The sequence below is a fragment of the Branchiostoma belcheri genome, unplaced genomic scaffold, assembly GCF_001625305.1.
Source record: "Branchiostoma belcheri isolate BF01 breed outbred unplaced genomic scaffold, Haploidv18h27 scaffold119, whole genome shotgun sequence".
Classification (NCBI taxonomy): domain Eukaryota; kingdom Metazoa; phylum Chordata; class Leptocardii; order Amphioxiformes; family Branchiostomatidae; genus Branchiostoma; species Branchiostoma belcheri.
Window position 1 is genome coordinate 1 of NW_017802591.1, and position 14900 is coordinate 14900.

Consider the following 14900-nt stretch of genomic DNA (forward strand, 5'->3'; position numbering starts at 1 on the left):
AGTCAAGTTATGGTTATGGCGTATCTTAATAGATAGCATTTCCACGGCAATAATAAAAAGATAAGGGATCAAGAGACATCCATGTCTTACACCTCGCTGTAAAATAAAGGGGCTAGAAATATGACCATTATTTAACACAGAACTAGTGACATTATTATATAAAACATTAACCCAGGCAATGAACTGGGGACCAAAATGGAAAAATTCTAAGGCTTTTATGATGAAGTCCCATCTAATTGTATCAAAGGCTTTTTGGTAGTCCGAAATAAAAATAAGTCCAGGTTCATTTTCATAATGTTCAATCGTGTCAAGAATACGCCTAATGTTGTCCCCCTATGAATCTACCATGAATAAATCAAGTTTCCATCATCAATTATTTCAGAAATAACAGTTTTTAATCTTAAAGCTAAACATTTGGACAATATTCTAGTGTCGCAGCAAAGTAAGGGGCCTCTAATTGTCTAATAATGAGGGGTCTTTGTCTTTTCCATCACTACCCTGTTTTAACAATAATGAAATAATTCCTTGTTTCTGGGTGTTGGCTAAATAACCTTGTGCTAGAGAATAATTGAAACACTCCAGCATAGGGACTTTAAATACAGAATAAAAATGTTTGTACACGTCAACAGGGATTCCATCTAAACCGGGGGATTTACCACTTGAAAAGGAGTTAATCGCATCAATCAATTCTTTCTCTGTGATAAGACCCTCACAACCCAGCTGCTGATCATGTGACAACGTTTTTAGCATACTCCAGCCTCCAGGGGGAAAAATCTTGACAATTATCAGGGGTTAGGGGTAGTGGAGGGTCTTTGAAGGCATACAAGTTAGAATAAAATTCCTTTTGTTTTTTCAAAATTTCTTCAGGGTCACAAGTAAAGGTGTCATCTGAAATCTTTAATTTCTGTATATTCTTTCTGGTGTAATTTCTTTGAGCCATATTTAAAAAATATTTTGTACATCTCTCTCCAGACCCCATCCACCTGGCTCTTGACCTTATCATTATTACATCCGGGTAGGGATGTATCCCGTGCGCGGAGGTTTTGTGGGGGGAAGATGGAAATTACGTTCGCAGCCGTTTCTAGCGTTTGGGTGGACGGATATGTCTGGGACTTGGTATACGTTTTGCTATTGGGCTGTAGATGGTGCACGTTGTTTTTGTTTTTTAGTATGTGTGTTTTAGTGCGTGAAAATGATGCGTTTTGACAGCGTATGGACACCCCTTGTGTGTGAAAGTGGTTTTGTCTTTTGGTTTTCGGCGTGTATAAAGTGTCGTAGGTTGCGTCCACATCTGGTGAGAGGGGGTTTCAGGTATCGAGTGTGAAAATGGTCGCGCGGGTCGCAGCCAGCCAACTTCCGGGTGGGCCAATGGGTCAGGGGTCAACGCCCTCTGGCGCAATTTCGGATGTTTTCGGCGTATATTACGACTTCTTAACTTACAAATACCGTGGTATACTGTCTCAGGCGTTCTCGACAGGCATTTCGCGTTGGGGTAGACGGGACTCGGTGTATCTTCTGTTAATGGGCTGTAGACGGTGCAGGTTTTTTTTGTTTTATTGTATATGTGTTTTGGGGCGTAAGATTATTTGTATTTCGTGTCTCGGACACCCGTTACTGTTGTTAGTGAGTGAAAATGGTCGCGCGGGTTGACCATTTGCGGTTACATCTTCGCCAATCAATCAGCACACTCGGCTCGGGGTCGCCGATGTTATCCTGGAGCTAGCTTGGGTGCCATCCCCTACCGCGAGTGAGCGATAATCTCTCGGCCAGGGAAAGCCACACGCCCCGCCGACCCTGATTTGCGCCCTGGCTCTTCTCGCGTCCGGATCTGGCCGGGTGTCTGTACAAAGCCTCTCGAGCTAGGGGCGTGTCACTTACCGCGCGCACCGGACGATTGGCGGCTGGCGCCCGGAGCGGTAGCGAATCAGAGCGGGTGGAAATATTCATGAGCCTGTACTGTCGGGTCAAAGATCATGTTCTAGCAGATCACCATAGCAACACAGACAGGCTTTCGCTGGAGCGTGCAGGCGATATACATGTACTACCGTTGCTGTTAGTACAGTGTTACGTATTGTTAACGGCGAAGACACTAGAAACTTCTACCTCCATGCTAGAAATTTTGCGTCGCAAGTTTATTTTACCACATATATTTAGATGCGTTAGAGTCCATTCGAAGTCACCGTGCGGTTTTTTTAATCATATTTCTAATATTTTCTAATTAGTTTCAAATAATTCGAAAATATTATAAATATTCTGAAATTATAAAAAATGTAAGTACCTGAATAGCATGTTTTCGAAAATGTTAGAATCATTTGCAAAAATTTTGAAAGTGGCAATCAAACGGGATCTTAATTTCAAAATGTTTACAAACACAAATTGAAATTCGAAAGTTTCGGAATTTTCCAAAAAAGAAGATTGGCTATTATCAATCAAGCGCTAATCACCGCTTCACAGGCGGCTGTTTATGTTTAGACCTCGCGCGGCGGGACGTCGGCGGCCATCTGGACGGGCGGATCGCAGTTTTTCCCAGAGCCAGCCCCGCCATCGATTTGACACATTTCCTACAGCGCGTTATTACTCCGTGAAGGAGGTCAGGACCTCCGGACGGAGTGTTGTGATCGGCTGATTTTTCATGTTCGCAGTCAAAACACTGGGTTCTCTTTGTGTAATCGGCACGCAATTTTATACGCCGTCTGCCGGCATGCCCGTGTTGATGCACGAATGTGTATTTTTGCCGTTGCTGCTTTCGCGGTCAATGTAATATTGCAGACGCACCCCTACAATCACGAGGCGAATTGGAATGGTCCAGAAAAACGCGTTGTTTGGAATAGCAGTGGGGGGTGGAACTTCATGCAGATACGGGGTGGTTTTGATAAGTGGTTCCAGATGTTTTTGCCCGTGGTTAAGAGATGGCAAGTTTTTTGGAAGATGTTCGCAGCCAAAACGCATTCTTCCGTACGTCGCATTTCTGTGTAATTTCGCATGTGGTGTGGCATTACGTCCGGGATGATGCACGTCTTTTTATTTTTACCGTAGCTGTTTTGATATTGGAGTAAATGTATTTTCGAAACATCCCCATGTCGTTGAAATGTTTTCGTCCGTTTATGGTTTATGTGACCGGTAGTTGTAAGTCGCGGTCAGGCTGATGGGGACGGAAATGTAGGGTGGTCAGCATTACGAAATGTAAATACCTATGACGTAATCCTATCGATTTCGAACTGGTCGGCTGTGGCGACCTAGTGGCGGCGTGTATTTAGTCACGTAGCAACTGGCCGGTCGTCCTAGCAACGAGCATGCTGGCCGCTTCTCTGCCAATGTTTTGGGTTGGGGTGCTCCATTGTGTTAGTGGAGCAGCTCTTTGTAAACATGGACAATATTTTTGAGTAACCCATCAATGTGTTCTGCCTCGTGGTCGGATGTGGTCTGGGGCTGGTAAACCGCACATACTAGTAGATCGGGTAATTTTATGATTTGCTAGTTGTAAAGGCGTCTTGTAGTATGAGCCGGTATATGAAGAAGTAGCCTGTGTTACACAATCATGCTTTCGGCCGGATTGATGTGCAACTGTTACTAATTGCAGGGACTGCGCTAATGCCGACCAGTCGCGCTGTCCTGATACACCGCGAATGTGCGAGTGTTCCCTGTAGACAGTCCCGGGAGCACATTCCAGGAGCCAAACCAAAATAAGTTCATGAACCGAGTCCAAAAAACCGAAACGTGAAAATCGGATGATCGGACCTGATGTACATTTCTCTTTCTGTAGATTGTACACACAATACACACATCTTTAGATAATCTGGTCATGGCAGGTAAAAAAAAAGTAACCCTGAATCATACTACATTAGCGTAAATGCATGTTTATGCGTTTAAAACAAGAAAAGAAATCGTTTCCCGGTATTAATCTCTTGAAACACGGCGCTGAATATTGACGCAAAAATATTTCTGGCATCGCGCGCCCTTCCCCGTTGTTTAGACTGTATGCGAATCCCGCGTCACGTGCCGGCATTTCGCACATCTGATTGGTTGTTGCGTCTTAAGATGACTGAGCCGACGCGCGTTTAAACAATTTTTCTTTGTTCGATTTATCACACTTCACAGAGAATTGTCGTCAATGGCTACTTCTTTTAGTTGCAATATATAATACTTCACGGAGAATTGTCGCCTATGGCTTCTTGTTCGTATTTTCGTCGGTTTCATCAAGCTTCAGCTTATTTATCGGGCTTGATTTCTAGCGCTGTTTTGTGTTTTACCGGCCAATGTTAGCACGGTGCGCATATTATTATTAACCTGGCTATATACATGAACGTGGCTATATACACATAAATTAAATTATGAACGTGGCTATATACACACCCGGTGTGTATATAAAATCTATTTGTCTTTTATATCGGTGTGTATATAAAATCTATTTGTCTTTTATATACACACCCGGTGTGTGTATAAAACCTATTTGTCTTTTATATACATAAGGCCACACCAAGTAAATTTTATGGATGACGTTCTTTAGAGACCCTAAATCTAATGCGAGAGGGCGAAAAAAAAACAAGAAGGGCCCTAAAAAACAAGATGTCTAGATTAGAAATATACTAAGAGACGACAAATGTTAGGACACAAATTGAATGAGGTGACACAGTGTAACAAGCAAGAAGTCTTTCATTCACCATCAAAACAGCAATAAATCAGGTGGAACAGCAGTTGTCGGCCTGTCCTGTTTCTTTCATCACATTTTTGCTCTTTACCGATTTCGCGTTACGGGTTTAACGTCAATCTAACGATTTGCAGCACCGTCGTGACTCTTTGGTCATAGTTACAGGAAGCGGAATTTCTTGATTTTTTTCTAGGAACCGGCCAAAATCAATGCGCGCGCGGACGTCATCCATAAAATTTACTTGGTGTGGCCTAACCGGAAAGTTGATAGAGCAGACATTCGAATGATCTGTCGCCGGTGGGTTATCCAGAGTCACCAAAGGGACCGGGGCGAACCCTGGGTTGGTCTTGGTCTGATAAATGCACGCCAGACCGTGAGGTCGGCGCTTCTTCCGCATGTATTAGCTCTAGAATTACCACAGTTATCCATGTAGGATGTGACGATCAAAGGAACCATAACTGATTTAATGAGTCATTCGCAGTTTCACTGAGACAGTTTAAACTTGCACGTGCATGGCTTAATCTTTGAGACAAGCATATGACTACTGGCAGGATCAACCAGGTAGCGAGGGCGCCAGGGGCGGGNTGCCGTAAGGCGGGAACGCGCCGTAGAGCTGGCCGCGAACCCTCGGGAGCCTGAGCGCAGAACTCCCGGCCACACCTGACCGTTGCTTCCCTTCAACGCCCGAGCCGTCCCCGTCGGGAACGGTCCCGCACTCTCACGACCGTCGCGCCCGGGCGGCAGGATCTCTGACCGCTGATTCCCTGTGTTTTCGAACTTCGGTGGGGATTTCCGTCTTGTTTTCTATTTCATCATCCACTAAGATATACTTGAAGACCGAGCGTGATTTGACTAGTGTGGGATAAGTGGGGAGGGATGGCAGCCGCGGGGGGAAGCGGTCGGCTTGATAAATTTTCGTAGAGCAAGTTGATTTCTCACGCGGCCGTTTGTGTGGGTGTTTGTTTACATTATCGCTGGTCGCTGAGGGTCGGGGCAGCCAGATTCGGCACGGGATGCCTCCTGTCCTTTCTATTTTTGGGCTCCAGTCGGCTAGGGGGGATTAGTGATTTCACAGATCATTTAGCCAATTACAAACATTTCGAAACTTTTCGAAAAAAATGGTATTCGCGCGAATTCACTATTTAATTTAAAGAACAGTCCCAACATGCACCCAACATTCTGCAACATACATTACAATGCCCGGAGGTACAAAATCTACGATTTTCCTTGTTCCATTTAAACGTTGATTATAAAGTAAATCTAATTCATTTTGTTTACTCTCTAAATCCTGGAGGATAGAATCTGGAGGGGAGGGCAAGCTATCAGTTTGGATATTAAGTCTATTCATATCATCAGTTAGTTCTTTCTATTTGCATAGGTACTGTTTTTTTTCCAAATACAATATTTTATACAGTGTCCCCTGAAAATACATTTAGCAGCTTCCCACACGACATGGGGGTTAGATGTATTTCTATTAATTTGAAAGAATTCATTCAAAATTTCAATTGTTTTCTGATAAAAGCATTTGTCATCTAACAATGATAGGTTAAATTTCCAATGCCCCTTACCCCGAGGGAACTCTGCAGTCACAATGGACATACAAATCAACTTATGGTCAGATTTGAAACTGTCTAAAATTACACATTTGTTTATCCTATTCATTAAAGAAAAACTAACCAAGAAATAATCTATTCTACTAGCTTGAAGCCTACGACGCCAAGTATATCTAATACAACTAGGATTTCTAAATCTCCAAATATCATATAGGTCAAATTTACCTTTCAATTGAGAAATGGAGTCATGGGCTTTGGGGTGGTGCGTTATGTTAGTTGAAAATCTGTCTAATTGTGGATCTTGTACAGTGTTAAAATCACCGGTTATCACAAGGTTTTCATTGCAATCAGGGAAGTTATCTAATTCATCTGACAAAATAGAAAAAAATCCGGACAATCACCATTAGGAGCATACAAGTTGACAATACAAAATCTATAATCATCAATACTTAAATCAATAATCCACGACCATTACAATCAATTTAGTTGGTGTATACTAGGATTAATATGTTTTTAAAAAGGATGGCTGAACCTTTTTGACTAGAAGTTCCATGAGAAAAGATGATGGAACCCCCCCACTCACTCTGCCAGCTATTCTCATCAAGCAAGGTAGAATGTGTTTCTAAACAGATAATTTGATATGGTTTGTCTCGAAGCCAAGTAAATACCCCCCCCCCCTACGTTTAAAAGAATCTCTAAGCCCGTTACAATCATAACTGGAAATCTGAACTTCTACCTGGGTCATGGTGGGTTGGGAATGGCGTGTGTTGAAGGGGAAACATCTGGGACTGGAGTGCACGGTGAAATCATTTCTGTAACAAAATAGAACTGAACAAAGGTAAACCAAACTGAAATGTATAAACAATATAACTGAAAGGCTAAAAGAATGAGAATATGTGGGGCAAAAAAAAAAAAAACTGAACAAAGGTAACTGAAATACAATAAAGCAGGATGGTTCCCAGAAACAAAACAAAAACATAAAGGCCGCGCCATTCATGTGGGGCATTGTGTGGCTCCTCTGAACTGTATCATTCATTTACAGTATTCCGCCAGAAGGAAAATACGAGTATAACAGAAACATAATATAACAAAATATCATAACAATAAAGCAAGCTTGAAGAACTTGTTGATCATTTCCCTTTTCAGCACAAGCAGCACAATAAATTATACAACAACCAAAATTAAAAAGGTAACAGAAAACAAAATCATGTGCTGAAAGGGCTTCCCCTTAATCATAATTCAGGGGTGAATATCTGTTCAAAACAAAATGTAACAGAAACATAATAGGAATCAAAATCATACCAAATGATAAACAGAATGAAAAATAAACTTCTCATCAATATATGCCTACCATTGTAGAGTGCCAGTAACATCTTTATCTTAATTTAACAATAAATACAGAAAATATTTGTGTTTCAGCCATTTAATATCCATCATATCAATAAAAAATATACATGCCACAATAATTCCTGAGCTGTAAACATTACATCATTAAATCTGTTACTTCCAGGGAAGGTATGCCACACATTTTCTTACAATATACTTGATGACTTTAATTTACTGTCTGAACTGCAGATTTCAAATATCACTGGGTACGAAAATACATAATAGGATACATACATAATATAAATTTATACTGTTATTATTCACGAAAAAACAAGATCTACCGCGTCCACTGTTTTCAGAGTTTTTCCATTGACTACAAGGATTGCACAAGTGTCCTTTGGTGGTACTCTGATGAAGACTCTGGCCTCCTTGTTCTCTGACTTAGCATTGGCAATCTCAGTGTCTCTGACATCAACTTACTAGTATTAAACTAATATGAACTTTTTTCCAGAGACATCTTAGGAAAGGTCTCCAGATTTGATACTTCTAGCCTAAGCCGTTTAGCCGCTATCTGAGATCAAAGTTGGGCCTCAAAAGCCCCTTCAGTCTGAAATGGGTTTAAAAATCTTCTTGTCTTCTTTTCTTCACCAAAAAATAGAAAAAGTTCAAAATGTATGATTTTTGCATGTAATGTGGACACATAGGTTCCCACATCAGTTTGCAAAACAATTGAGCTGGTAATATGTTGATAATTTCTAAAAATTAGCAAAAAAACTCTTCTGGGGTCCGCTAGGACCCCAGGTGTACAGATTAATCAGTCCGGGAAGGTGTACTGTTGAGGGTTAAGCAAGTTGAAAGAAGGTTGAAAAGCTGTCTGCGTTTTTCATCCATGATAATAAAACGCCCTTCATCTTCCAGGAGCTCCGGACAGCCATCAACGCCCCCCACAGCTAAAGGGCTGGAGACCACCGGTTCTTCCGGTCTACCTGAGCTGATCTCCTGTGTAAAGGAGATGACCAACGCTGTTAATAACCAAACAAAAGAAATGACCAAGGCGGTTAATAACCAAACAAAGGAGCTGGGAGAGCTGACCAAGGCCATGACCAAAGAGGAAGAGGTGTCTGACTACAGCCTGCTGGCTAAGGTCCTGGACAGGCTCAGTCTTGTCATGTACATCATCAGCATCGTGATTACCATTCCTATGACCATGTATTTGGGCAAGTAAAGACCTGTCATAGATACTGATGATATGAAACAGTTGTGTAACCAAAAGAAACACCTGGTTTAAATGCAAGTTATTTTGTAACGTAGAGTGTAAAAGATGGTCAACCGCTTACGAAATTTGATCCACTTTGGGTGAAAAGTCTTTCCAGCATTTTACCCAGACACAATGTTGTACATATACTTAAGGCCATGTTAATTTGATTATATGAATGGGATAATATGGGAAACCCAACACTGATGCGAGCGTGCGATTAAAAAAAAGTTTGGCAAAAAAAGTTTAAATCTATGTGGTCATGAAGGTAGAACAAATGAGTAAGCACACAGATTATGGTATGGGAAAAAACGGAACAACAACACTGATGAGAGCGTGCGATTAAAAAAAGTTGAACTAGAAAGGCCAATATTTGCTTTGGAGCAAATATAGCGATGGGTTCACCACATTTTACGACATGGCAGGGAAAGAATGAGAAACACAAGGGAAAACAATGATTTACATTGATATAACTATAATATGAAGTAACATACAACTAAAACAACAGTTGGATAGCTATTCCCTACTTTATTGGTTAGGATTTTTAATTGCATAATGCAAACTGTTGATTTAAAAAAAAAACGTTCATGCCCCGCATTCCAATGCTGGAGCAGAAAAGCTTGAAATACCTACCAAAACACTTGAATAAAGACATACTGTCGGTATGGAAATGCTCTGTGCAGGTGTTAATCAAGTTAAATCCCAACAGCCAATCAGCAAGAAATGCTCTGTGCAGGTGGAAATGCTCTGTGCAGGTGTTAATCAAGTTAAATCCCAACAGCCAATCAGCAAGAAGTATAGAGGAAAGCTGCATTCCTATTGGTTGATGCCCTGCATTCCATTGTGATGACTCATGCCCAGACGTGGTAAACACGGCACACTAACACAGTAATACATTTGCTATAACACAGCCAAAAAACTCAAATAAAACCATTCTAAAAGCCTGTATCACAAAAATTTAAAAAAAGACCTAGGGGTATTTGCCCACTGTACCTCCATACCAAATTTCAGGACCCTAGGCCCTAAAATGAAGAAGCTGAATCCATTTAAAAAATGGCAGGAGGAGGAGGAGGAGGAGGAGAAGAAGAAACATCAGAAAAAGCAATATGGGTTCACCACCACTTCGTGGTGTGGTGAACCCATAACAAAAAAATGTTTAAATCTATGTGTTCATGAAGGCAGAACAAATGATTAGACACACAGATTATGGTATGGGGGAAAATGGAAGCACAGCACTGATGAGAGAGTGCGATTAAAAAAAGACTAAGCACACAGAGTAAGGTATGGCCAAAAAAATGGACTCTTCGTTTTTATTTCTTCACATTTTCTTCTTTTTTGCTTTGGAATTGGCATTCTATGCATTGGTTTTATTTTCTAATATTTCAATCCTGCAATTTATCGGAAATATTTGCTAATTAGCTGCGTGTACGATTTATAGTATGGCTGAAAATATTTTTTTGTAAACGGACGTAAAGTCATGCGCATGCGTATGTCATCCATATAATCAAACAACATGGCCTAATATGGATATTTAATACATTTAACCACGTTATTTGGTCACTTTAATTTTTTTTTGAGCCTGTATGTAAATCTACGCATTATTATTTAGTACAACCAAGTGGACCTGACTTAGTTTATTGATGACATCCTATGGGCCCAAAAATTAGGCACACCATAATTATATTTAAAGAATGCATAAATTTTGAAATTTCAATATTTTCCTATTCTTTTCCTATTTCAGAAAATTTGCGACAGTATAACTTTTGCAAATGTCCCTTCATGATGTTGCTTGCCGTATTTCAGAGAAATTCTACACTCTTTCCGGGAGTACTTTCTCCTAACTTCCACAGTTCCTCTTTCATGAGGACTTTCAGAAGACAGTGTAACAAAATTCCGTCTTTCTTTTAGTTGTTAGACTGTATCATTTCTCAAAATTTCTGAAACTAACTTCTGTACTAAGTCTCCCTTATAAGGAAGATTGTTCTCTTTCAGATCGATACTAACACATTGCGGAAGTTCTGTATGAGTAAACTATCTGAAAGGCCATCTTTTTAAAATTTGATCACTAACTCGAAAAAATGCATTTCAAGATTCTAGTCATGGGGGCAATTTAAAAGAGGCACTTCCTCCCAGTAGCAAATTAATCAGAACTTTCTGGGATCAAGAATCCTTGGCCTCTGGTAAGAAAGATATTCTTGATATATTAAGAACTTCTACCTTAAAAGCAAGAAGCTCTTTCTGGACACAAGAATCTTAATTCTGTAGAGAAAAGTGTTCTTACTATAAGAACTTAAACCTTAGAAGCAAGAAAAACTTCCTTGAAGGTAAGAAGTACCTTCATATGGAACAGATGTATTTAAGATCCTAATTCCTAATTTGCAAGAATATACGAGTATATCAATCTCAATGCAAGAATAACATTCTAAATGTTTCTATACTCATGCATGAATATGGTATAGATACATGAATATAAGAAACCGTTAAGGAATATATCATTACGACAGAAAATTTAAAAATCTGAAAGAAATTATAAGAAACTAGAAAGGCCAATATTTGCTTTGGAGCAAATACAGCGATGGGTTCACCACATTTTACCACATGGCAGGGAAAGAATGAGAAACACAAGGGAAAACAATGAATTACATTGATATAACTATAATATGAAGTAACATAAACTAAAACAACAGTTGGATAGCTATTCCCCACTTTATTGGTTAGGATTTTTAATTGCATAATGCAAACTGTTGATTTTCAAAATAAAATAAAAAACGTTCATGCCCCGCATTCCAATGCTGGAGCAGAAAAGCTTGAAATACCTACCAAAACACTTGAATAAAGACATACTGTCGGTATGGAAATGCTCTGTGCAGGTGTTAATCAAGTTAAATCCCAACAGCCAATCAGCAAGAAATGCTCTGTGCAGGTAGAAATGCTCTGTGCGGGTGTTAATCAAGTTAAATCCCAACAGCCAATCAGCAAGAAGTATAGAGGAAAGCTGCATGCCTATTGGTTGATGCCCTGCATTCCATTGTGATGACTCATGCCCAAACGTGGTTAACAAGGCACACTAACACAGTAATACATTTGCTATAACACAGCCAAAAAACTCAAATAAAACCATTCTAAAAGCCTGTATCGCAATATTTAAAAACGCCTAGGGGTATTTGCCCACTGTACCTCCATACCAAATTTCAGGACCTTAGGCCCTAAAATGAAGAAGCTGAATCCATTTAAAGATATGGCAGGAGGAGGAGAAACATCAGAAAAAGCAATATGGGTTCACCACCACTTCGTGGTGGTGAACCCATAAAAACTTCTTAATTCGTGGACAAATTCTTTTTCTTACACGGAGAAAGTTTTCTTCCCTGAAGTCCACGGATTGTTTCTTTGTGGAAGAAGATACAAGAAAACAATAAAACGCATTTTTTACAGTGTATGGAACACATGTATTTAGGATCCCAATTCTTAATTTGCAAGAATATACGAGAATATAAACTTCAATGCAAGAATAACATTCTAGATGTTTCTATACCCATGCATGAATATACTATAGCTACATGAATATCAGAAACCGTCAAGGAAGATATTATTACAACAAAAAAAATTAAAAATGTAAAAGAAAAAAATTTAAGAAACTAGAAAGGCCGACATTTGCTTGGGAGCAAATACAGCATTTATCAGTCCATCTCCCTCCCATGCAAAAGTGGGCTATTACAAACTTACCCCAGTGCAAAACTGGCAAAGGTTCTCAAATAAATGAATTAAATAGTAGCTATATGAGAACAAAGATGCAACAACAAGTACTTTGAATCTCGAAAGCTTTACCAATCTTATTACAGGTATGCAAAAACTAACTGGAAGAAGATACAAGAAAAACAAGAAAATGCATTTTTACAGTGTATGGAACACATGTATTTAAAATCCTGATTCTAAAATATCTTTTAATTTCTGAAAAAAAATAAGAAAAAAACTTCTGAATTCGTGGACAAATCCTTTTTCTTACACGGAGAAAGTTTTCTTCCCTGAAGGCCACGGATTTTTTTCTTTGTGGAAGAAGATACAAGAAAAACAGGAAAATGCATTTTTACAGTGTATAAAACATATGTATTTAAGATCCTAATTCTTAATTTGCAAGAATATACGAGAATATAAATCTCAATTCAAGAATAGCATTCTAGATGTTTCTATACTCATGCATGAATATGATACGTATAGATACATGAATATCAGAAACCGTTAAGGAATATATTATTAAATTCGTTTTCTTACACGGAGAAAGTTTTCTTCCCTGAAGGATAAGGGATTTTTTTCTTTGTGGAAGAAGATACAAAAAAAAAAACAAGAAAGTGGATTTTTACGGTGATATGAAACACATGTGTTTATGATCCTAATTCTGTATTTGCAAGAATAAACGAGAATATAAATCTCAATTTAAGAATAGCATTCTAGATGTTTCTATACTCATGCATTAATATGATATAGATACATGAATATAAGAAACCGTTAAGGAGGATATTATTACGACAAAAATTTAAAAATCTAAAAAAAATAAGAAAAAAACTTCTTAATTCGTAAACAAATTCTTTTTTTCTTACACGGAGAAAGTTTTTTTCCCCGAAGGCCAAGGATTTTTTTCTTTGTGGAAGAAGATACAAAGAAAACAAGAAAATGCATTTTTTACAGTGTATGGAACACATGTATTTAGGATCCTAATTCTTAATTTGCAAGAATATACGAGAATATAAATCGCAATGCAAGAATAACATTCTAGATTTTTCTATAATCATGCATGAATATAATATAGCTACATAAATATCAGAAATCGTTAAGGAAGATATTATTACGACAAAAAATTTAAAGAAAAAAAATATAAGAAAAAAACTTCTCAATTCGGGGACAAATTCTTTTTCTTACACGGAGAAAGTTTTCTTCCCTGAAGGCCACGGATTTTTTTTTGTGGAAGAAGATACAAGAAAACAAGAAAATGCACTTTTTACAGTGTATACAGTGGGCACTACAGGACACTACAGCTCATCATGCACCTAACAACAATACTCGTTGTATCCTCCTACGATTTGTTTTGAATGTAAAATGACGTTAAAAAACTAACAAAGGAATTTACATTTTAATATTGCAACATTTAAAAAATGCTGTTACATTTATGTATTTTTATACATAATCTCTGTGGACACTACAACATAGTAATTAATATCTGTTATTTTGCTTTTATCAAAACATGTAATACTTATTGTTAACGGGAATAAGATAAGAAAGAAACATTAAAATCTATAATTGGGAAGTGTTATATTATGACGGAAACAGTTAACGATTAAAAAAATATTTTGCGTTAGAAAACATCTTTTATGCTGGGTAACAAACGTCGTCCACACCAAGACAATGTTTGTAAAAACCAAACATGAGCGCTTTTTCTTTATAGATCTTGGATATTAATTTATACACACAAATGTATAAGCAACAATCTAACACCATCGAGAAATTCATTTTGTAAGCCCGTAAGAGGTTTTGCTTGATAGAAGTTGAAAGGTGATCAAACCTATCATTTACATCCAACACACTTGTTGATTGAATCTGCAGAGTGCAGGTAATGACTATAATAGTTACAAAAAACTTAATTACATTTTTGGACTCCGGCCTCTTTTAAATATAACTAACGACATCTTAGCCCTATCTAGACCGGGCTTTTTTGAGCAAGATTTGACCGGGGGGGGGGGGCTCTTTCGGCACCCCCCCCCTCCACGAACTCGCTAACGGTATGTCGTATGGCTACCAAATTTTCAGAGGATGGTGTACTAGTTAAAATTTATCATATCTACAATTTTTTTGTCATTATGACGTAATATGACGTCATTATGACGTCATTAATGGGATTTTATTGGCCAAAACCGTCTAGATAGGCTATTCCCTGAAAACTAAATGGTATTCAACATAACTTTACCAAAAGTGTTTATGACAGAATATTAGAGTGTACTAAGTCTTATGTTGCCCATAGCAACACCGGTGACGTCATAAAATGACGTCATACATATTTAAGATATCCGCCATCTTGGATCATCAATGTTGAATTTTCAAAAAATAGTTTTTTTTCGTGATAAAGCCT